The sequence below is a fragment of the Capsicum annuum genome, chromosome 11 (genome assembly GCF_002878395.1).
Source record: "Capsicum annuum cultivar UCD-10X-F1 chromosome 11, UCD10Xv1.1, whole genome shotgun sequence".
NCBI lineage: Eukaryota > Viridiplantae > Streptophyta > Magnoliopsida > Solanales > Solanaceae > Capsicum > Capsicum annuum.
Window position 1 is genome coordinate 8,889,867 of NC_061121.1, and position 18,034 is coordinate 8,907,900.

Below are 18,034 nucleotides of genomic sequence, written 5' to 3' on the forward strand. Positions count from 1 at the left end.
TCACTTTTTTAAGATATTCACACTTTTAATATATTATAGAGAATATATATATATATATATATATATATATATATATGATAAATAGATAGCAAATAAAATTGGAGTACCTTATAAATACTGTTTTGAAATAAATATATGTTAACAAATTATTCTTCAAACAAATAGATAAAATATAAAAAGAAATGATTCAAGCCCTCAATATTTCTCTATTTCCATTGAGAAGTAATGGACATCCTTTTCCATATTTGCGGGGTAGTGGTTTGTTTGTTACTATTGTTTGGAGTGAAATAAGTTGTTTCCTAGCGTTTAGGCTATAGGATTAGTGGAATTAGTTTAGATGAGAATAATTAGGAGTAACAGAAGTGTTTTGTTATTATATCTTTTATTTATTTAAGGACTTTTGTAATTGAGAAATGAAGAGTACTTTCACTTGATGTCCTTTTATTGTTGTTGACAATTTCTATCAATATCACCACACCACTGGGGAAATGAAATCCTCTCTACATAGATAAGTTAGTTTTCAACGAACCATTTCAAGAAGCATATTTACCCCAACCACTAGTGGTACATTCTTTAATTCCACCGTACGATTTCTTCGTAGCGTTGATGGCTCGATCCAAAATCTACCGCCATTACAATTGCAGAATGACAAAATCATACCGTAGAAATCATTTCAATACGTTTAATCACTTCTAGGACAATGTAAATCATTCCAATGTACTGAATCCAAATGAGTTCCTTATGAACTTCAACGAACCACTTCAAGAAGCATACTTATCTCAGCCACCCACAGTACATTCTTTAGTTGTTTGTTTCTATTTCTATAGAGGACTATTGCTTAGATACTATTACATACCTCTGTAGCTGGATTGCGAATCTACTCAAATCTAACAACTTTAGATCCCGTTCAAATAGGAAACAAATTGTACTATATATTTATCATACCACTAGAAATATTAAAGAAAATAAAACCAGCATTGATAGTCTTGTTTTTAACCAGATTGTGCATCGGTTAGTTTTGTTTCCCTATCGAGATGATCTTATTGTCACTAGTATCTATGGAATTGTTCACATTAATAGAGCTAGTGTTCACAGAGACATCATCAATTTCATCTCCTGCACTTTCATCAGCTACAATCTTATGGATGCAACTGTCACATCGTCACCACTTATGTTTTGGAATGTCTAGTGGAGGAAGTTGCTCCTCGGGGTTACGAATAATTGATCCTAAAGGTGAACAACCATCCATGTCCTTCTTTCTCATCTCAGCAATATATCGACTATATCACAAAGAAAAAGACCAACAAATATATTGGATTATTTTTTTGTCCAATCTAATAGAGGAGTTAATATTCCAAGAAATCACTCAACTACTAGTTATTATTCAAAATTAGCCTTATGGGATCTATGTGCCTGTAAATGTCGGAGACTGACAACATCAGAATAAATTGCAGCACATTTGCGAGGTAAACCTACTTCCTTCACCAAGTTATCGTGTGGATTTTACGAATTTGGCATGAAGATCCACTGTCCACCCGTTTTGTGACAATACTAAACAAACTACACCTATTGTCAGTGTGATAACACAATCCCGTGGATTAAGGAAGCATCATAAAGTTCCATTACAACAACAAAGATATACATATAAGCTTCCTGGTTCTCGAGGTGTTTAATGGGAAAACAAGATATCTACCTGTTGAAGAAGCACTCGGTCTACCATCACGCGTCAATAAAGATAGATATCTGATGAAAATTGCCGGCTTATGACAACAAAATCCATGGCAACCATGACTCAAGGAAACTTTAGCAAGCCTGGAGCTCAAACTTCAAATTCGTTTCCTAATAAGAGTTCACTGCAAAGGGTTTTAGTATCAGAAGGATATACAAATCCTCAGAATCTCAAATGCGCTAAAATCATTGAACAAAGCAAAAAAGTCATACAATCATCTAAAGGTTAGTGTTCACCAACATCTGTTGTATTCGTTACTTTTTTTGATTTGTCCTCTTTTTGTATCTTTATCCATCAGAAATTTCATTTCCTATCATATATACTAATTAATGTAGCCTACATTTTAGGTACTGATGAGCTTAAGAGTCCCGGTGCAACATATCAACAGTATCACAAAGAAAATGACAAAAAATATTTTGAATTATTTCCTTGTCCGATCTAGTAGAGGAGTTAATTTCTCAAGCGATCACTCAACTACAAGTTATTATCTCAGTTTAGATCAGAATAATAAGGAGTAACAGACGTGTTCTATTATTATAGCTTTTATTTATTTAAGGACTTTTATAATTAAGAAATGAAGAACAGTTCTGTTCGCAACAAATTTTTGTTATGTACGGAAAATCAACTGCAAGCAAAAATAAATAAAAGAAAATAATTTTATTAATATTAATCTTGCGGGTACAATTTCGTTATTCTCTCGATTCTTCTCTCCTAAGTTTTTTCGTGATTCGAGGGCCTTTGCAGCGTGATTCTCGAATGTAGGATGATTTGAGCCTCCTAGAAATGAGTTTGGATCTCCAGGAATTGTTTGACAGCACTTCATCTTGTCGAGTTGACCTCCGGGCAGAACCCCGTTAGTCGATTCGTTGAAGAGTTGTGTAGTCAATGCAGAAGCTTCCTCCAAGCTAGCAGAATGTCCTCCTTTTTCTTTTCTTCCCCTTAGGATGTTATGTTACTCCCCTATTTATAGTTGTAGGGGATAGGCCTAGTTGCTTGTGATTGGCCGAAACATGTCACTTTGTCACTTGGCATCTTTTGACTGGTTGTTGAATTTGAATGAGATTTCTACATCATTTGTACATGTGGCGACATCTCATTGGTCTTGGATTTGACTGGGATGCCACGTCACTTGATGATTTTGGGCTTCAAAGTGAGATGGACCTTGATAAAGAATAAAATAGGCTTATTATTTTTTTTATCCCAAAATAAGTTTAAACCTAATAACATATGGCTCAAATTCAAATTTTATATGAATTTGATCCAATAAATTTTACGTGTCTACAGATGCCCCCTACATCAAGGTTGGTCGATATGTAGGTTTGCCGAAAATTGGCGGCGAGACTTGAAGTACTCATGAATGTGTTTCCATTCTCTTGATTTCAAAGGTATTTATTTTGCCCAAAGTTGATCATGCCAAATTGAAGCATCATGCGTTTGGTATCGACACTTATTGCCTGATTGAAGTTTCACGTAGTTGGCATCAATCCGCATAGAACCGAGAAGCTTCATCCAATCAATACTGTAGATGTGTTACATCTTCATTTTTTTGTGCAGGTTTATGCAAATGGTCTTGATGTCAGACCAAAAAGGTCAACATGATTGATGTTGAACCATTTAGTGCACTACTTCCTTACTTCTTGATAAGAAAGTGACTTGGAATGATCTAATATTATCCTTGACGACCCTGAAAGTTTTCAATTTTAGCTTCAGTGAGCATGTACTTGGTTTCATTCTTGCGACCTTGTGATGATGAAGTTCTGAGTGTCTGCAGTCCATCGTTGTAAAGCAAGCATGTGGTGCATTTCATCCGTGGGGCTCGACGATAAAGAAGCTTCGAGTGAGAGCATCCCATTCTTTTCAAGGAGCACATACGTGGTGCCAGCTTGATAATATTGACACAGGGAGTAACCTTTTCTGACTATGGTGAGCAAGTACTTGGCACACTTTCACAAAAATATTTTTTCTCCGATGGGAGAATAAAAATATGAGTTGTTTGATTCATAAAAATGAAATTCAATGTCCTATTTTATCAGCTTTGCGCAGCGTCGTGATAAATTCCGTATTTTGATGTAGGAGTATCGAAATCAGGAGCCATTTTTTTTGCGTTAGAAACTAGACTCGTAGAGCTATGTCTTATGCGGGAATCCAAATTGTCCCAGATATTGCCCCAAAACTGATCTTCTAATCTCGGTTCGCTAGTTTCATCAACTTTGCGCATCTTCACGATAAATTTCATATCTTGATGTGAAAGTATCGGAATCAGGTTCTTTTTTTGCATTGGAAAGTAAATTCGCAGAGCTATGTCTCACGCGGAAACCATAATTAGATTGCATCCTAATCGTCCCAGATATTTCTCCAAAAATAGCCTTCTAATCTTGATTTGCTGGTTATTTCATCTTTGCACAGCGTCACGATAAATTCCATATCTTGACGTGGAAGTATCAGAATCAGGTTCCATTTTTTGCATTGGAAAGTATAATCGTAGAGATACGTCTAACTTGGAAAACACAATTAGGTTGCTTCCGAATCATCCCATATATTGCTCCAAAGATAGCCTTCTAATCTTGGTTCGCTGGTTATCTCAGCTTTGCGTAGCGTCACGATAAATTCCATATCTTGATGTGGAAGTATCGGAATCAGGTTCCATTTTTTGTATTGGAAAGTAGACTCACAGATCTACGTTAATCATGAAATCCATCAGCATATAACCCCTATAGTTTCTCAGATACTTTTTCAAAGTTGCAACCTAAATCTTGTGATATTCTATTTCTCCTCAGATTTTGGATACTTCATGACTTTTATCATCTACTTCAAGTTTTGGGCCGCATCACTTCCTTGATATGTTGAAGGCCAGACTAGAGAAATATTCAAAGTACCACAAGTCTTTTTCTTGTCGAGAAGACTTTATTTCTTGAGAGATAATGAAGAATCCTTTTGCTTTAAGACGACATCTTTAAAGGGCTCCAAATATGCATTCAAGCTTCATACTTTTCCTTCCTTTTTTTAAAGCCGTTCACAGTTTAGACTCATGCAGGCCAGGAGTGACATGCAGTTTAAGCTCGTGCCTTAAGGAGCGTTTTGACTTACAGTTTAGGCTCGTGCATCGAGGAGCATTTTGGGGAGGAATTCTTGTAATGTAACTTTCCTTCCAACCCTTTGTAATGGAGTATTATTGCACTTTAGTTTGGTATTTATTGCCCCCATTGGTTGAAGTAGATTTGCACTTGATCTTATGTCAACTTTTGCTAGTTGGAGTTTGGAAGTCCTTTGACATTTTCTTCTTTTGCAAGTGATTGTTGTCCAAGTATCACCCTTCTTGCTATTGGAGAAGTTATTTCTCATGGATTTTCCCGTTGTTTTTTTCAAGGCTGGAACCCCAATCGGTTCAAAGCTCCCAAATTGTAGTATGATGATTTCTACAAGTTTTGGTGATTTCACAGAGCGCATGCCTTGTAAAGCTTTTGAAATTGCACCATTCATTTGGTGCAGTTTGGCGCTAACATGATTTGCGTCAACTGTATCGCCTTCATCAATGATGATCTTTCCCTCTTGCATTAATGTCATGATCTTTTCCTTCAGGATGAAGCATTTTGTGATGTGATGACCAACAATGTGGTAAAATTTACAGTATTTAGGATTATCAACTTTGTTTGATTCTTCAGGTCGCTTTGACTTAGGAATTTCAATGACTTCTTTGGCTAACAACTCGTTAAGAAATTCAGGAACATCAGAGTCAGGAAAAGGATATACACTTTTTTGTAACTCTTTCAAGGTTGGCTGATTTTTTACCTCTCGCATTTGTTGCTTTGGAGCTTCTTCTTTTAACTTTTGTCTTGTAGGGGACTTCGTAAAACTCACAGTTGTCGTCATAGATTTTCCAATTTGGTCTTCAGATGAGTCTTTAAATTTTGTGACTTCCTTCCTAGGATCAAAAATAGGTGACTCCATTCTATGACTTGCAATACTTAGCTCCATGTCATGAGCGCGCATAGCCAATTCTTCAAAAGTTCAAGGCTTAATTCCTTGAAGGATATACATAAGGCCCCAACGTATCCCTTGAATGCAAACATCAACCGCGAAAGTTTCAGAAAGTTGATCCTTCCAATCAAAGCTCAATGTTCGCCAGCAATTTATGTAATCTAGTACAGGCTCATCTTTACTTTGTCTTGTGTTTGTCAACTCCATCATGCTTACCATACGACGGGTATTGTATAAATGATTTAAGAACAGACTTTCTAGTTGCTCCCAACAATCAATTGATACAGACTCCAAGTCTGTGTACCAATCAAAAGCATTACCTTTCAAGAAGCGAACAAATTGCTTGATAACAAGATCGCCATGTGTACTAGCACTGCTATAAGTCTCAACAAAATGAGCGATGTGTTGCCTTGGATTTCTCTTTCCATCAAATTGTTGAAACTTTGGTGGTTGATATCTAATTGTCATCGGTAAGCCCTCGATCCGCTTAGAATACGGCTTTGAGTATCCTACAAAACTTTGTGATGGACCACCATATTGTGCCTTGATGGTGTTTGCAATCATATCTTGCAGTTGTTGAACTGTTAGAGTAGGCACTGAAGCGGATCGATCATCGCAGTAATTGTCACTTATATTGATGAGAGATTCACCATCAACTTTTTCTCACGGTGTTAGATTATAATTTGAATCTCCAGGATTGTAGAGACCTAACTTGCTTATAAGTCGGATGATTTGATGATCTTTATCATCAACTGACTTCTTCAAGGCTTCAATGGTTTTCTCCATCATTGCAAACTTCTTGTCCAAGTCAATTGCATCAACCATGAAGGTGTTGACTTTCACTGAAGTTGAAGAATTCATTAAGTTTTCAGATTCTCCAAAGTTGCAGCCAGTTTTAGACGGTTCATCTGATGACATAGATGTGAAGTTGCCCCCAAGGATTGTAGTTATTGATGAAATTTGAGATTCTCTTTTTTGTCATCTCCAAAATGGTGAAGTATTGGAATCCATCCAAAGCACAAGCGTTGAGATTGTGTCAATTGATAGGGCCAACAGATTTGATCTCAATAGACGTGGTAGTAGTAGACTTCTTGCACGAAACTTCATTGATTTTTCTGAAGTCCATTGTAGTAGTTGAATATGTGATTTTCTTTGACTTGTAAGAGAAAGAGATGAAGAGCAGAAGTGGTCCCACTGGGCGTGCCAAAATTTATTCGCAACAAATTTTCGTTATGTACGAAAAATCAACTGCAAGAAAAAATAAAGAAAATAATTTTATTAATATGAATCTTGCGGGTACAATTTCATTATTCTCTCGATTCTTCTCTCCTAAGTTTTTTCGTGATTCAAGGGCCTTTGCAGCGTGATTCTCGAATGTAGGAGATTTGAGCCTCTTAGAAATGTGTTTGGATCTCCAGGAATTGTTTGACAGCACTTTGTCTTGTCGAGTTGACCTCCGGGCAGAACTCCATTAGTCGATTCATTGAAGAGTTGTGTAGTCAATGCAGAAGCTTCCTCCAATGCTTACAAAATGTGCTCATTTTTCTTTTCTTCCTCTTAGAATGTTATATTACTCCCCTATTTATAGTTGTACATGTGGGAACATCTCATTAGTATTGGATTTGACTGGGATTCCATGTCACTTGATGAGTTTGGGCTTTAAAGTGAGATGAACCTTGATGAAGAATAAAATAGGCTTATTATTTTTTTTAGCCCAAAATAAGTTTAAACCCAATAACATATAGCTCAAATTCAAATTTTATATGAATTTGATCCAATAAATTTTATGTGTCTACAAGTTTCACTTGATTTTCCTTTATTGTTGTTGACAATTTCTATCAATATGATCACAGTGGAGATCAAATCCTCTCTACATAGATAAGTTATTTTTCAACAAACCATTTCAAGAAACATATTTACCCTAACCACCAATGGTGTATTCTTTAATTCCACCATATGATTTCTTCGAAAGGTTGAATGGCTTGAGCCAAAATCTGTAACCATTACAATGGCAGAATGACAAAATCATATTGGCTCTTATTACCGTGGAAATCATTTCAATACATTTAATCACTTCTAGGGCAATGTAAATCATTCCAATGTACTGAATCCAAACGAGTTCCCTATGAACTTCAACGAACCACTTCAAGAAGCATAGTTATCTCAACCACCCATAGTACATTCTTTAGTTGTTTTTTTCTATTTCTCGAGTGGACTATTTCTTAGATACTATCGCCTCTATAGTTGGATTTCCAATCTCCTCAAATGTAACACCTTCAAATCCAGTAACAATAGGAAACAAATTGCACTATATATGTATCATACCACTAGAAATACTAAAGAAAATATAACCCGCACCGATAGTCTTGTTTTTAACCAGATTATGCATCGGTTTGTTGTGTTTTCCTATCGATATGATCTTATTGTCACCAGTGGGACTTGACATAGTTGGGATCGTGTCATATCAAAGTGTTCCAAGCTTTATAAATACACCTAAATCACATGAGAGACTTGGCAGGGAGCCATGTGAGTATCTCAAACACTATGTCATCTCCGAGTTGACCCCTTAAGCCAGGCTCCTTCATCCATGAAAGACTAATTTTTTGAATTCATTTTGTGGTAGTAACTGCAAACTCATTCAATTTTTCGAGAATTTCTTGCATGTTCGATGTCTCAAGCTACGTTTTCTTCACCTATTACTTACCTCAATATATGAAAATGAAAAGAGAAAAAAAGTTGAGCTAAAAGACAGAACATAGGATGTTAAATTTTGAGCAATCACAGGGAAAATTATTTCTAAGCATAAGCATAGCAAATCTGATACAAGGGTGAAGGAAATTTACACTATTTATAGATGGTTAAAATTATAAAGTATATGTTGAACCTCTTCGGCTTTTTCATGTGTTACTTTTTCATATTTCAAATCCTCTTAATAAAAATTCTGACTCTGTCACTAGCTAAAGATCCTTTCCACATATACAAAAATTGCACAATCACACGAGAAATTGCTTCTCGGGTTTTCGTATTCTTCAAAAAGTTAGCTCTTTTATGGAAATTTTGAACAATCACAATGAAAATTCCCGTTTTGTATAACGACCTATTGTGCAATATATCATCACCTTATTCCTTTTTGTTTTAGTCTGTATTTACTTATTATCTTAAAATCTCATTTTATACTTTACCTTATCTTTTGTATAGTAGCTCTATCGCGTACCTTACTTTTTATCACACGTTTATCCTTCAAAATGCTTGTATGAGGCATTGTGTAACGATGGAAAATATACATCTATCCAAACATTGTATTCATCAAAACAATAATATATAAAATAATATAATATAATACGACATTATATACAATATTTAATGAAAATAAAAAAAGGATTGTGTGCCTGAGGGAGGGACAAGGATTTTGATTTTGAGTTTGGCTATTTTGTTTTTTCGAGTGAGATTGAAGTCTTTATTTTCTTCTTCTTTAGTGACTTGGTTTTTTCGTTGTGGCCTTATGGGCGGCCAACCCCTTTAAGATTTTGTCACTATTTTTAAAAGCTGAACAAATTATGAAGATTGAGGTTTGGAGTGAAAATCGACTTGCAGTCCCCAGCAGGCTGTGGAGTGGATTTGGATGGTCGCCGTTGGGGCCATTATGCAAGTCAAATGGGCAAAAGGCATAAACAATCCATTTTTTGCGACTTTCGGTGGGTATTAGCCCACAGTTCGGTGGGGTGGGCCTAGATCCCAAGCTTGATTTGGAGAGAAATTCAATCAATAGCTCCCCGATGGGCTGTTGAGTGGATCTGAGTGGTCTGGTGAGGCCGTTGGGGCCATTTTGCAAGTCAAATGGGCGAAATAGCGGGAATAGTCCATTTTTTATGACTTTTAGTGAGTTTTAACCCACGGTTCAGGGGGTGGTCCCATTGCCTGAGCTTAGTTTGAGGAAAAAATTGATCATCACCCTCCGACAACTATGGACTGGATGTGGGTGGTCCAGCGGGGCTGTTGGGTTCATTTTACAAGTCAAACAGCAAAACAAAGTGAATGGACCCTTTTTTAGACTTTCAGTAGGTGTTAGCACATGGTTCGGGGGGTATAGGGACCAGGATTAATTTAGGGAAAAAATTAACCGATGGTACCTCAACAAGCTGTTTAATGGATCTAGGTGGTCCGGCGAAGAAGTTAGGGCCATTTTACAAGTCAAACGAGCAAAATGATGTGAACAATACATTGTTTTGTGAATTTCTGTGGGTGTTAGCCCACGGTTCGAGGGTGTGGGCGATTGTGGTCGACCGGGCCATTTGGACGGTCAGAAAAGTAAAACAGCATGAATGTGTAATTTTTAGGCCAAATCGGTGTGCTATATAGCCCATGGTTCTGTTGGGGGCCTGGGGCCTAGCCATATTTAAGGCCAAAAGTCGACCAGGGGATTCCAAAAAGGCTGAGGAACGGAAGAGTGTGGGCCATTAGGGTTAGCGGGGCCATTTGGGTGGTCAAACAAGCAAATGGTACAATGAGCTATTTTCAAGCCAAATTGGTGTGCTCTAGCCATGGTTCTATGGTGGGCCTCAAAAATCAATCGAGGGATCCTAGGCAGGCTGAAGAGTGAAGGAGTATGGGCCGTTGGCATCGGTAGAGCCATTTCGGTGGTCAAACAAGTGAAAAAACATAAATGGGATATTTGAGGGCCAAATCAATGTGCTACAGCCTACAGTTCCGTGAGTGGGCCTGGATCTCGAGTGTTTTTTAGGCCAAAAATTGACTGGGGGCTCCCAGGAAGGATAAAGAGCAGGGAAGTGTGGGCCTTTAGGGTCGGCGGGGCTGTTTGAGTGGTCAAACGAGCAAAAAGGAACCAATAGGCCATTTTCAGGCTAAATCGATGTGTTATAGCCCACAGTTTTGTGGTTGAGCCAGGGGCCCAAGCGTGTTTTGGGTCAAAAATTAATTGGGGCTCTAAGGCAAGCTAAGGAGAGGGAGAGTGTGGGTCATTGGGGTCGGTGGGGTCATTTAGGTGGTCAAACGGGCGAAATGACGCGAACGGAATATTTTTGGGTCAAATCGGTATGCTATAGCCCATAGTTTCGTGGGTAGACCCAGGGCCTAGGAGTGTTTTGGGCTGAAAATTGATTGAAAGCTCCCAAGTAGGTTGAGGAGTGGGGAAGTATGTTCCATTAGGGTCAGTGAGGATGTTTGGGTGGTAAATCAGGCGAAATAGTGTGAACGGGCCATTTTTGGGCCAAATCGATGTGTTATAGCCTACGGTTCCATGGGTGGGCCTAGGGCTCAAGTGTGTTTTAGGTCAAAAATTCATCGAGGGCTCCCAAGCAGGCTGAAGAGCGAGGGAGTGTGGATTATTGCCATCAGCGGGGTCGTTCGGTTGGTCAAACAGGTGAAATGATGTGAATAGGCCTTTTTAGGGCAAATGAGTGTGTTATAGCCCACGGTTTCGTGTGTGGGCCCGAGGCTCGAGTATTTTTTTGGTCAAAAATCGATCGGGGGCTCCTTGGCATGCTGAAGAGTAGGGGAGTATGGTCCATTAGGATTGGCGAGGTCGTTTTACGGGTGAAATGGCACGAACGGAGCTTCTTCGGGCCAAATTATTATGCTATATCCAACGATTTATTAGTTGGGCCCGAGGATCGAGCATACTTTGGGATGAATATTGACCAAGGTCTCCCAGGTAGGCTGAGGAGCTAGGTAGAGTGGTCCATTGGGGTTGGAAAGGCCATTTGGGTGGTCAAACGAGCGAAATGGCACGAACGGGCCATTTTTGGGCCAAACTGGTGTGCTATAGCCCACGGCTTCGTCGGTGAGCGCAGGTCACGGGTGTATTTTGAGCTAAAAATCAACTAGGGTCTCCCAGACATGCTGAGGAGTGGGGAATTATTGGCCATTGGGGTCAGCGGTATCATTTAGGCGGTCAAACGGTACAAGTGGGCCATTTTCAAGCCAAATTAATGTGCTAACCCACGGTTCTGTGGTGGCCCTGGGATTCGAGCGTGTTTTGGGCCAAAAATTAATTGGAGATTCCTAAACAGGCTGATGAGTGGGAGAGTATGGGCCAATAGGGTTGGCGGCGCCGTTTGGTGGTCAAACGGGCAAAATGGCGTGAACTATTCATTTTCAGGCCAAATCAGTGTGCTATAGCCCATGGTTCTATTGGTGGGCCCAGGTCTAGGGTATGTTTTGGGCAAAAAATTAATTGGGGGCTCCAGGCAGGCAGAGGTTTTAAGCTTAATCGGCGTGCTTGAGCCCACGGTTTTATAGGTGGGCTCGGGGCCCATTCGTGTTTTGGATACAAAATTGACCCAAGGCTCCCAGGCAGGGTGAGAAGCGAGGGAGTATGGGCTATTGGGGTTAGTATGGCCGTTTGGATGGTCAAATGGGTGAAATAGTGTGAACGGACCATTTTCAGGCCAAATCGATGGGCTATAGCCCATGATTCTAAGGGTGGGCTTGGGGACCGAGCATTTTTTAGGCCAAAAATTATCGGGTGGATCCCAAGCAGGAGAAGCGGGGGAGTATGGGACATTGGGGTCGACGAAGCCGTTTGGGTGGTCAAATAGGTAAAACAGCATGAACGGACCATTTTTAGGCTAAATCGGTGTGCAATAGCCCACAATCCCATGGGTAGGCCCGGAGCTCCAGCGTGCTTTGAGCCAAAAATATATTGGAGTCTCCCAAGAAGGCTGAGTAGCAAGAGAGTGTCTACTATTGTAACACCTTTTTTTAACTCCCCAAAAGATTGATTTTAAAGTTCGAAAGGGCTTTTATTATTGAAGTGACAAAAGGTGAAAATTTGTTCTGAAAAAGAATTATTTTTAATTTCAAAACTCAGATTCGCCCCTTGGCATAATTCGGTGTGCCAAGTCACCTTTGAAAAATCCTTTTCAAAACGATTTGACTCTTTAAGACTGGTCTGCGAATAGAGATTCCGGCTAAGGATTCTGTTGACCAAGGGGAAGGTGTTAGACACCCCTCGATCCCGTGGTTTGACCATGGTCTCTTGGTGAGTGTATCGGCTAATTTGACACTAAGAATGTATAAACCACACAAGATCACACAAAACAATCAATCAAATAAACAAAACAAAACAGGTCCAAAATACAGTGTCCATTCCAATTATATAGTCCAAAATAAAAGTGCAAAAATATAAATCTTATGCTAACCTACACTAGTCCTAAGCTAAACTCCGTTGCTTTACCCAATGCCTTAGGCCTTCATCACGAACCTCCTTTGAGTACATGATACGTCGGGGCATTCCCCGATAAGTAAGTACAAATCCCTTGAGGCATTCCCCGGCCAAATTAATACATTTTTAGTGCAAACATTCCACGAAATTTCCAACATCCAACCAATGCCAAAAATTCTAAACTTTGCCTACCCAACTTATGTTTTCCTAAACCAATCGACCTATCACGATACTATCAAGTTCAATTAACATTAATGAATCAAAATGACAATACGCACTCTATTAACTTTCAACTCCCGTCCCAATTTCATTTACCTTAAACGAATTCAATTCGTTATAAACCAATTAACCAATTCAAGTGACCAATTAATCAACATTCATGATCCAAACAACACCAAATCAAACAAAGCACGATCCACACATTATCAATTTACCAAATAAGGCATCAAACAATAAAAGATTAATCAAAAAATAGGATGAGAAATAGACCTCAATTTTATCCCAAACACTTTGCGATGGATTTGGAGCTCACGAACCAAGACCTCGATTCAACGAACTCAACATGAACCCGACAACTCGATCAAGCCCAAAGAAACGAACATACCCAAAAGACCAACAATTCAAACTAAAATTTGCGGACTATTTTGACCTCGAGTTCCGCTACTTACTGGATCTCACAAATTGGACCTCATCGAACCTCAACCAAACGGCCAAACTCGAGTCAAATTTCACCTCGAATTGAAGATTTCAACCCCGAGATCTATTCTACCCAAACCCGATGGTTTTCCCGATGAGTTTTTAGAGTTGGGCTCGATTAACCAACTATTTTATGTTATTGTTTCAACATTTTGTGATGGGATAGGACTGACAGTTTCACCGGAGCTCCGACAAGCTTAGCGGTAGCCGGAATCGAGAACGCGACAGGCGGTGATGAAGTTTTCCGGTGAAAACTCATCCAAATTTCCCTTTCGTACGTTTCTTCCTTGTTTTTATCTAATCCCTCCCTCCCTGATCTCTATTTTTCTCAAATATCTCCCACTCTGATCTCTTTCTCTCTCTCTTTCCAATTGGGTGAGTGTAGCTGTGCGTTTTAGTGTGTGGTTCCTGTGAATGGAAGACGTATTTTATATATGTATGAAGCTCTGCTTAAAAGAATAGAGATGCTACTATACATATTCTTTCCAGAAGATGAATTCTGTTGGTGAGTGTTGGTGTGTGTGACCTTTAGGTGAATTTCTTGATCCTCCCAGATGATGACCTTTTCTTATTGTATATATGGATGATGATGATGATGTGGGTTCCCTTTTTTTCTTTGTATTGGTATAATATTCCCTTTTTTGGTCTTTTGTGAATTAGTTCAAAAGAATGTGAGAAAGATGGGGGTAGAAGGGACACGTGAACGGGTGAGGGGGTAGGGGTAGGGTAGGTGAAGTATGAGGTGTCCTCTTTTATTTGGAGAGGTTGTTGGAATATTTAAAACAAGATAACATTTGTTAAGATTTGTTATTTGGATAAAGACAAAAATAAATAAATAAATAAATAAGTTGATGAGGTGGTTATTTATTTATTTTTCTTGTGGAAAAATTACCACGCGGATAGGATACGTGGTAAGACGGGGTAAATGATAAAATTAAGTTGTGAAGGGACAAAATTACGTTTCTACATCATACCCCTTTGAATGTAAACACAGAGTGTTTTCATACAAATAAGTAGACAACGAGATAGAATTTTGTCCCGATTATTCAAAGGAAGAAAATAGAAGAAGGGAGGACAACCGAACCTTGACTTAGGACATCCTAACTACCCAAGTTATGAGGGAATCAAGTGACAGGTATTTCAAAGAATTGGAAGGGGATGGACTATACCGAGTTAGAGAGTCGAGTGAGGTCCCGTCGAGGTTCCGGTCCGCGGCTCTGTTATTACATCGGAAATGAAAATTACAAGTTAAAACATAAATGAAATTACAAAATCCTATCTATGCAGCTTTTTTTTTTACTTGAGTTTCATCACCCTATTCTTCAGGCGGGCTCCTGACTTGCAATTTCTTCAACTTTTACTTGATTTTCCATTTCATCACCCTGTTCTCCAGGCGGGCTCCTGACTTGCAATTTCTTCATGTTGTTTCTTGGTTTTCAAATTTTTCACCTTGTTGTTTGACTTTCAACTTCTTGACCTTGTTGCTTGACTTTCAATCTCTTAACCTTGTGACTTGACTTTCAATTTCATCACCCTATTCTTTAGGTGGGCTCCTGTCTTGCCATTTCATCACCTTGTTCTTCAGACGGGTTCCTGACTTTCAATTTCATCACCCTGTTCTTCAGGTGGGCTCCTGACTTGCAATTTCATTACCCTGTTCTTCAGGCGGGCTCCTGACTTTCATTGAAACTAAAACAAAAATTATCCCAAACGAAGATTATGATAAAGAAAGTTTTCATTCATTCATTTTTTGTTGAAAGTAATGTCTCATTTTCCAAGAGGGTCCTGAACATAAAGTAAAATCCTATTTTTCAAAAGGTTCCTGAACAAAAAGTAAAATTCCATTTTCAGCAGGGTCCTGAACAAAAAATAAAGTCCCATTTTTCAGGAGGGTCCTGAACAGAAAGTAAAATCTCATTTTTTTAGGAGGGTCCTGACCAAAATATAAAGTCCCATTTTTCAGGAGGGTCCTAAATAGAAAGTAAAATCCCATTTTTCAGGAGGGTCCTGAACATAAAGTAAATTCTCATTTTCAAGGAGGGTTCTGAACTGAAGTAAGTACCCATTTTTCAGGAGGGTCCTGAACATAAAAATAAATTCTCATTTTCCAGGAGGGTCCTGAACTGAAGTAAGTACCCATTTTTCAGGAGGGTCCTGAACATAAAAATAAATTCTCATTTTCCAGGAGGGTCCTGAACAAAAAGTAAATTCCCATTTTCCAGGAGGGTCCTGAACAGAAAGTAAAATCTCATTTTCCAGGAGGGTCCTGAACAGAAAGTAAAACCCATTTTTCAGGAGGTCCTGAACAAAAAGTAAAATCCCATTTTTCAGGAAGGTCCTGAACAAAAAGTAAATTCCCATTTTCCAGGAGGGTCCTGAACATAAAGTAAAATTCCATTTTTTAGGAGGGTCCTGAACATAAGATAAAATTTCCATTTTCAGGAGGGTCCTGAGCATAAAGTAAAATCCCATTTTCCAGGAGGGTCCTGATCATAAAGTAAATTCTCATTTTCCAGAAGGGTCCTGAACTGAAGTAAGTACCCATTTTTCAGGAGGGTCCTGAACATAAAAATAAATTCTCATTTTCCAGGAGGGTCCTGAACAGAAAGTAAAATCCTATTTTCTAGGAGGATCTTGAACAGAAAGTAAATTCCATTTTCCAGGAGGGTCCTGAACAGAAAGTAAATTCCATGGATGTGCATTTCCAATGATAGCTCAATTAAGTAAAGCGAATTTGCCCTTGCTTCAACAAATAAAATTTGTCAGTTAAAAACTTAGTGGTGGTTTACAGCACTTGGCTTTCCTGAAACCTGCTCCAGTGTTCATTCCCTTCATTTTATTTCAGATTGTTGGCACTTACCCCTGCTTTATCATACCATTGACCCAAACTCAGATTATTAAGAGAAAGTATCTCTGTTTTGCCATGCTCCTCAGATAAACCCTTTGAACCTTGGTATTTCCACGAGTTCCCAGACTTGTCTATTGACAAAACTTTCTGCATGCCTTATACTAACTTGCAATCTTGTTTCTTTCATGTGCTGGCCCTTTGTCTTGCTTTGTGCAATTGAAGAAGCTGGTAGCCAGTTTTGAAATCTTTTCTCACTTGTTTTGACATGGACTTGACTGAAAGACAAGAGGAAATTTACATCAATTTTTGTTTTATTTGGATAACTCAATCAAGAAAATAAAAATATAACTAAAGAAAAGAAAGAAACGACAATGAATGTCCCCATTGAAAAAGATGAAATAAAAGTTTATCTGAAAATGACAGTCAACTCTAATGATTATGGCATGCATATCGACTTAAACTGCCTGATCTTTCCATCCAAAACTTTCACCAATTGTTGTTGAGCTAACGACCCTGAAATTGAGTTACTTCCTTGGGTCAATTGCATTCAGAGACCTCATTCGACTAGTGACACCTTGAAGGGTTTTTGCTAACAACCTTCTCTCATTTTCTTTCTCTCGGCTCACCATTGCTTTATGGCATCCGTGAGGTTTTTCACCAATAAGATTCTCTAATTTTCATTTCTCTCAACTCACAGTCGTCTTACGGTGCCCATGAGGGTTTTCACCAATAAGACTCTCTCATATTTATTTGTCTTAACTCACCGTCATTTTATAGTGCCTGTGAGGGTTTTCATCGATAAGACTCTCTCATTTTATCTCTCTCAACTAACCATTATTTTATGGTGCCCGTGAGGGTTTTCACCAATAAAACTCTCTCATTTTTATTTATCTCCTGATTCTCTATGATGAGGAAAACAAGTAGTTCCCAAAATGTGTCATTATATCCATTGCATGCTTAGCCTTAACATCCTCAAAGATTGATCTGAAGCTCTTTCTTTAGTTGTAACTTGATTTTTGGGTAAGGTTAGAAAGAAAGGATGACATGAGGCCCAAATAACACTTGAAGTGGGGTAGGACATACAACTTTGGAATCGACTCAAACAATGAGGATTAACTCATGCCCTAGTTTCTTTTGACTGGGTGACTCTAAATTGTTTATTTGGTTGGACCGATCCCTGAATAGGGTAGCCTACGTATCTCACCCTCGAGAGAGAAGAATCAGGTCATGCATAGTTCTGGAAACTTGTTCTTTAGCTTAATTATGGCTTTTTTTCTTTTATTGACTCTTTTTTTCTTTGAAACTTTTTAACTTTATTTTTCTTGACACTCTTCTTTTCTTTCTTTTTGGACATATTTTGTATTTTTTTTAAAACTTTTTTGACCCTTTTTTTTTGACATTTTTTCTTGGACGTTGCAGACTCTATCCTGATTCCAAAAGAGGGATACGAAAGAAAATATAACTAAGGCTCAAATGGGGTAAACAAAGAATGACACAATACTTGGATAACAAAATGAAATGCCTTCGTCATTTCAATCCTTGAAAATGCAAGTACACATCATGCAATATGAAAGTGAGAGATGAAGATCATGTGTGATAC

At 38.5% G+C, this 18,034-nt stretch overlaps 1 long non-coding RNA gene across 1 annotated transcript; it reads left to right on the forward strand.

Moving 5' to 3' along the window:
- Window positions 1–413: 413 nt before the first annotated feature.
- Window positions 414–2,399, forward strand: LOC107848590. The gene is made up of 2 exons (XR_007047140.1): window positions 414–1,953; window positions 2,077–2,399. It is a non-coding gene; the product is annotated as an uncharacterized LOC107848590 (long non-coding RNA).
- The last annotated feature ends 15,635 nt before the right edge of the window (window positions 2,400–18,034 follow it).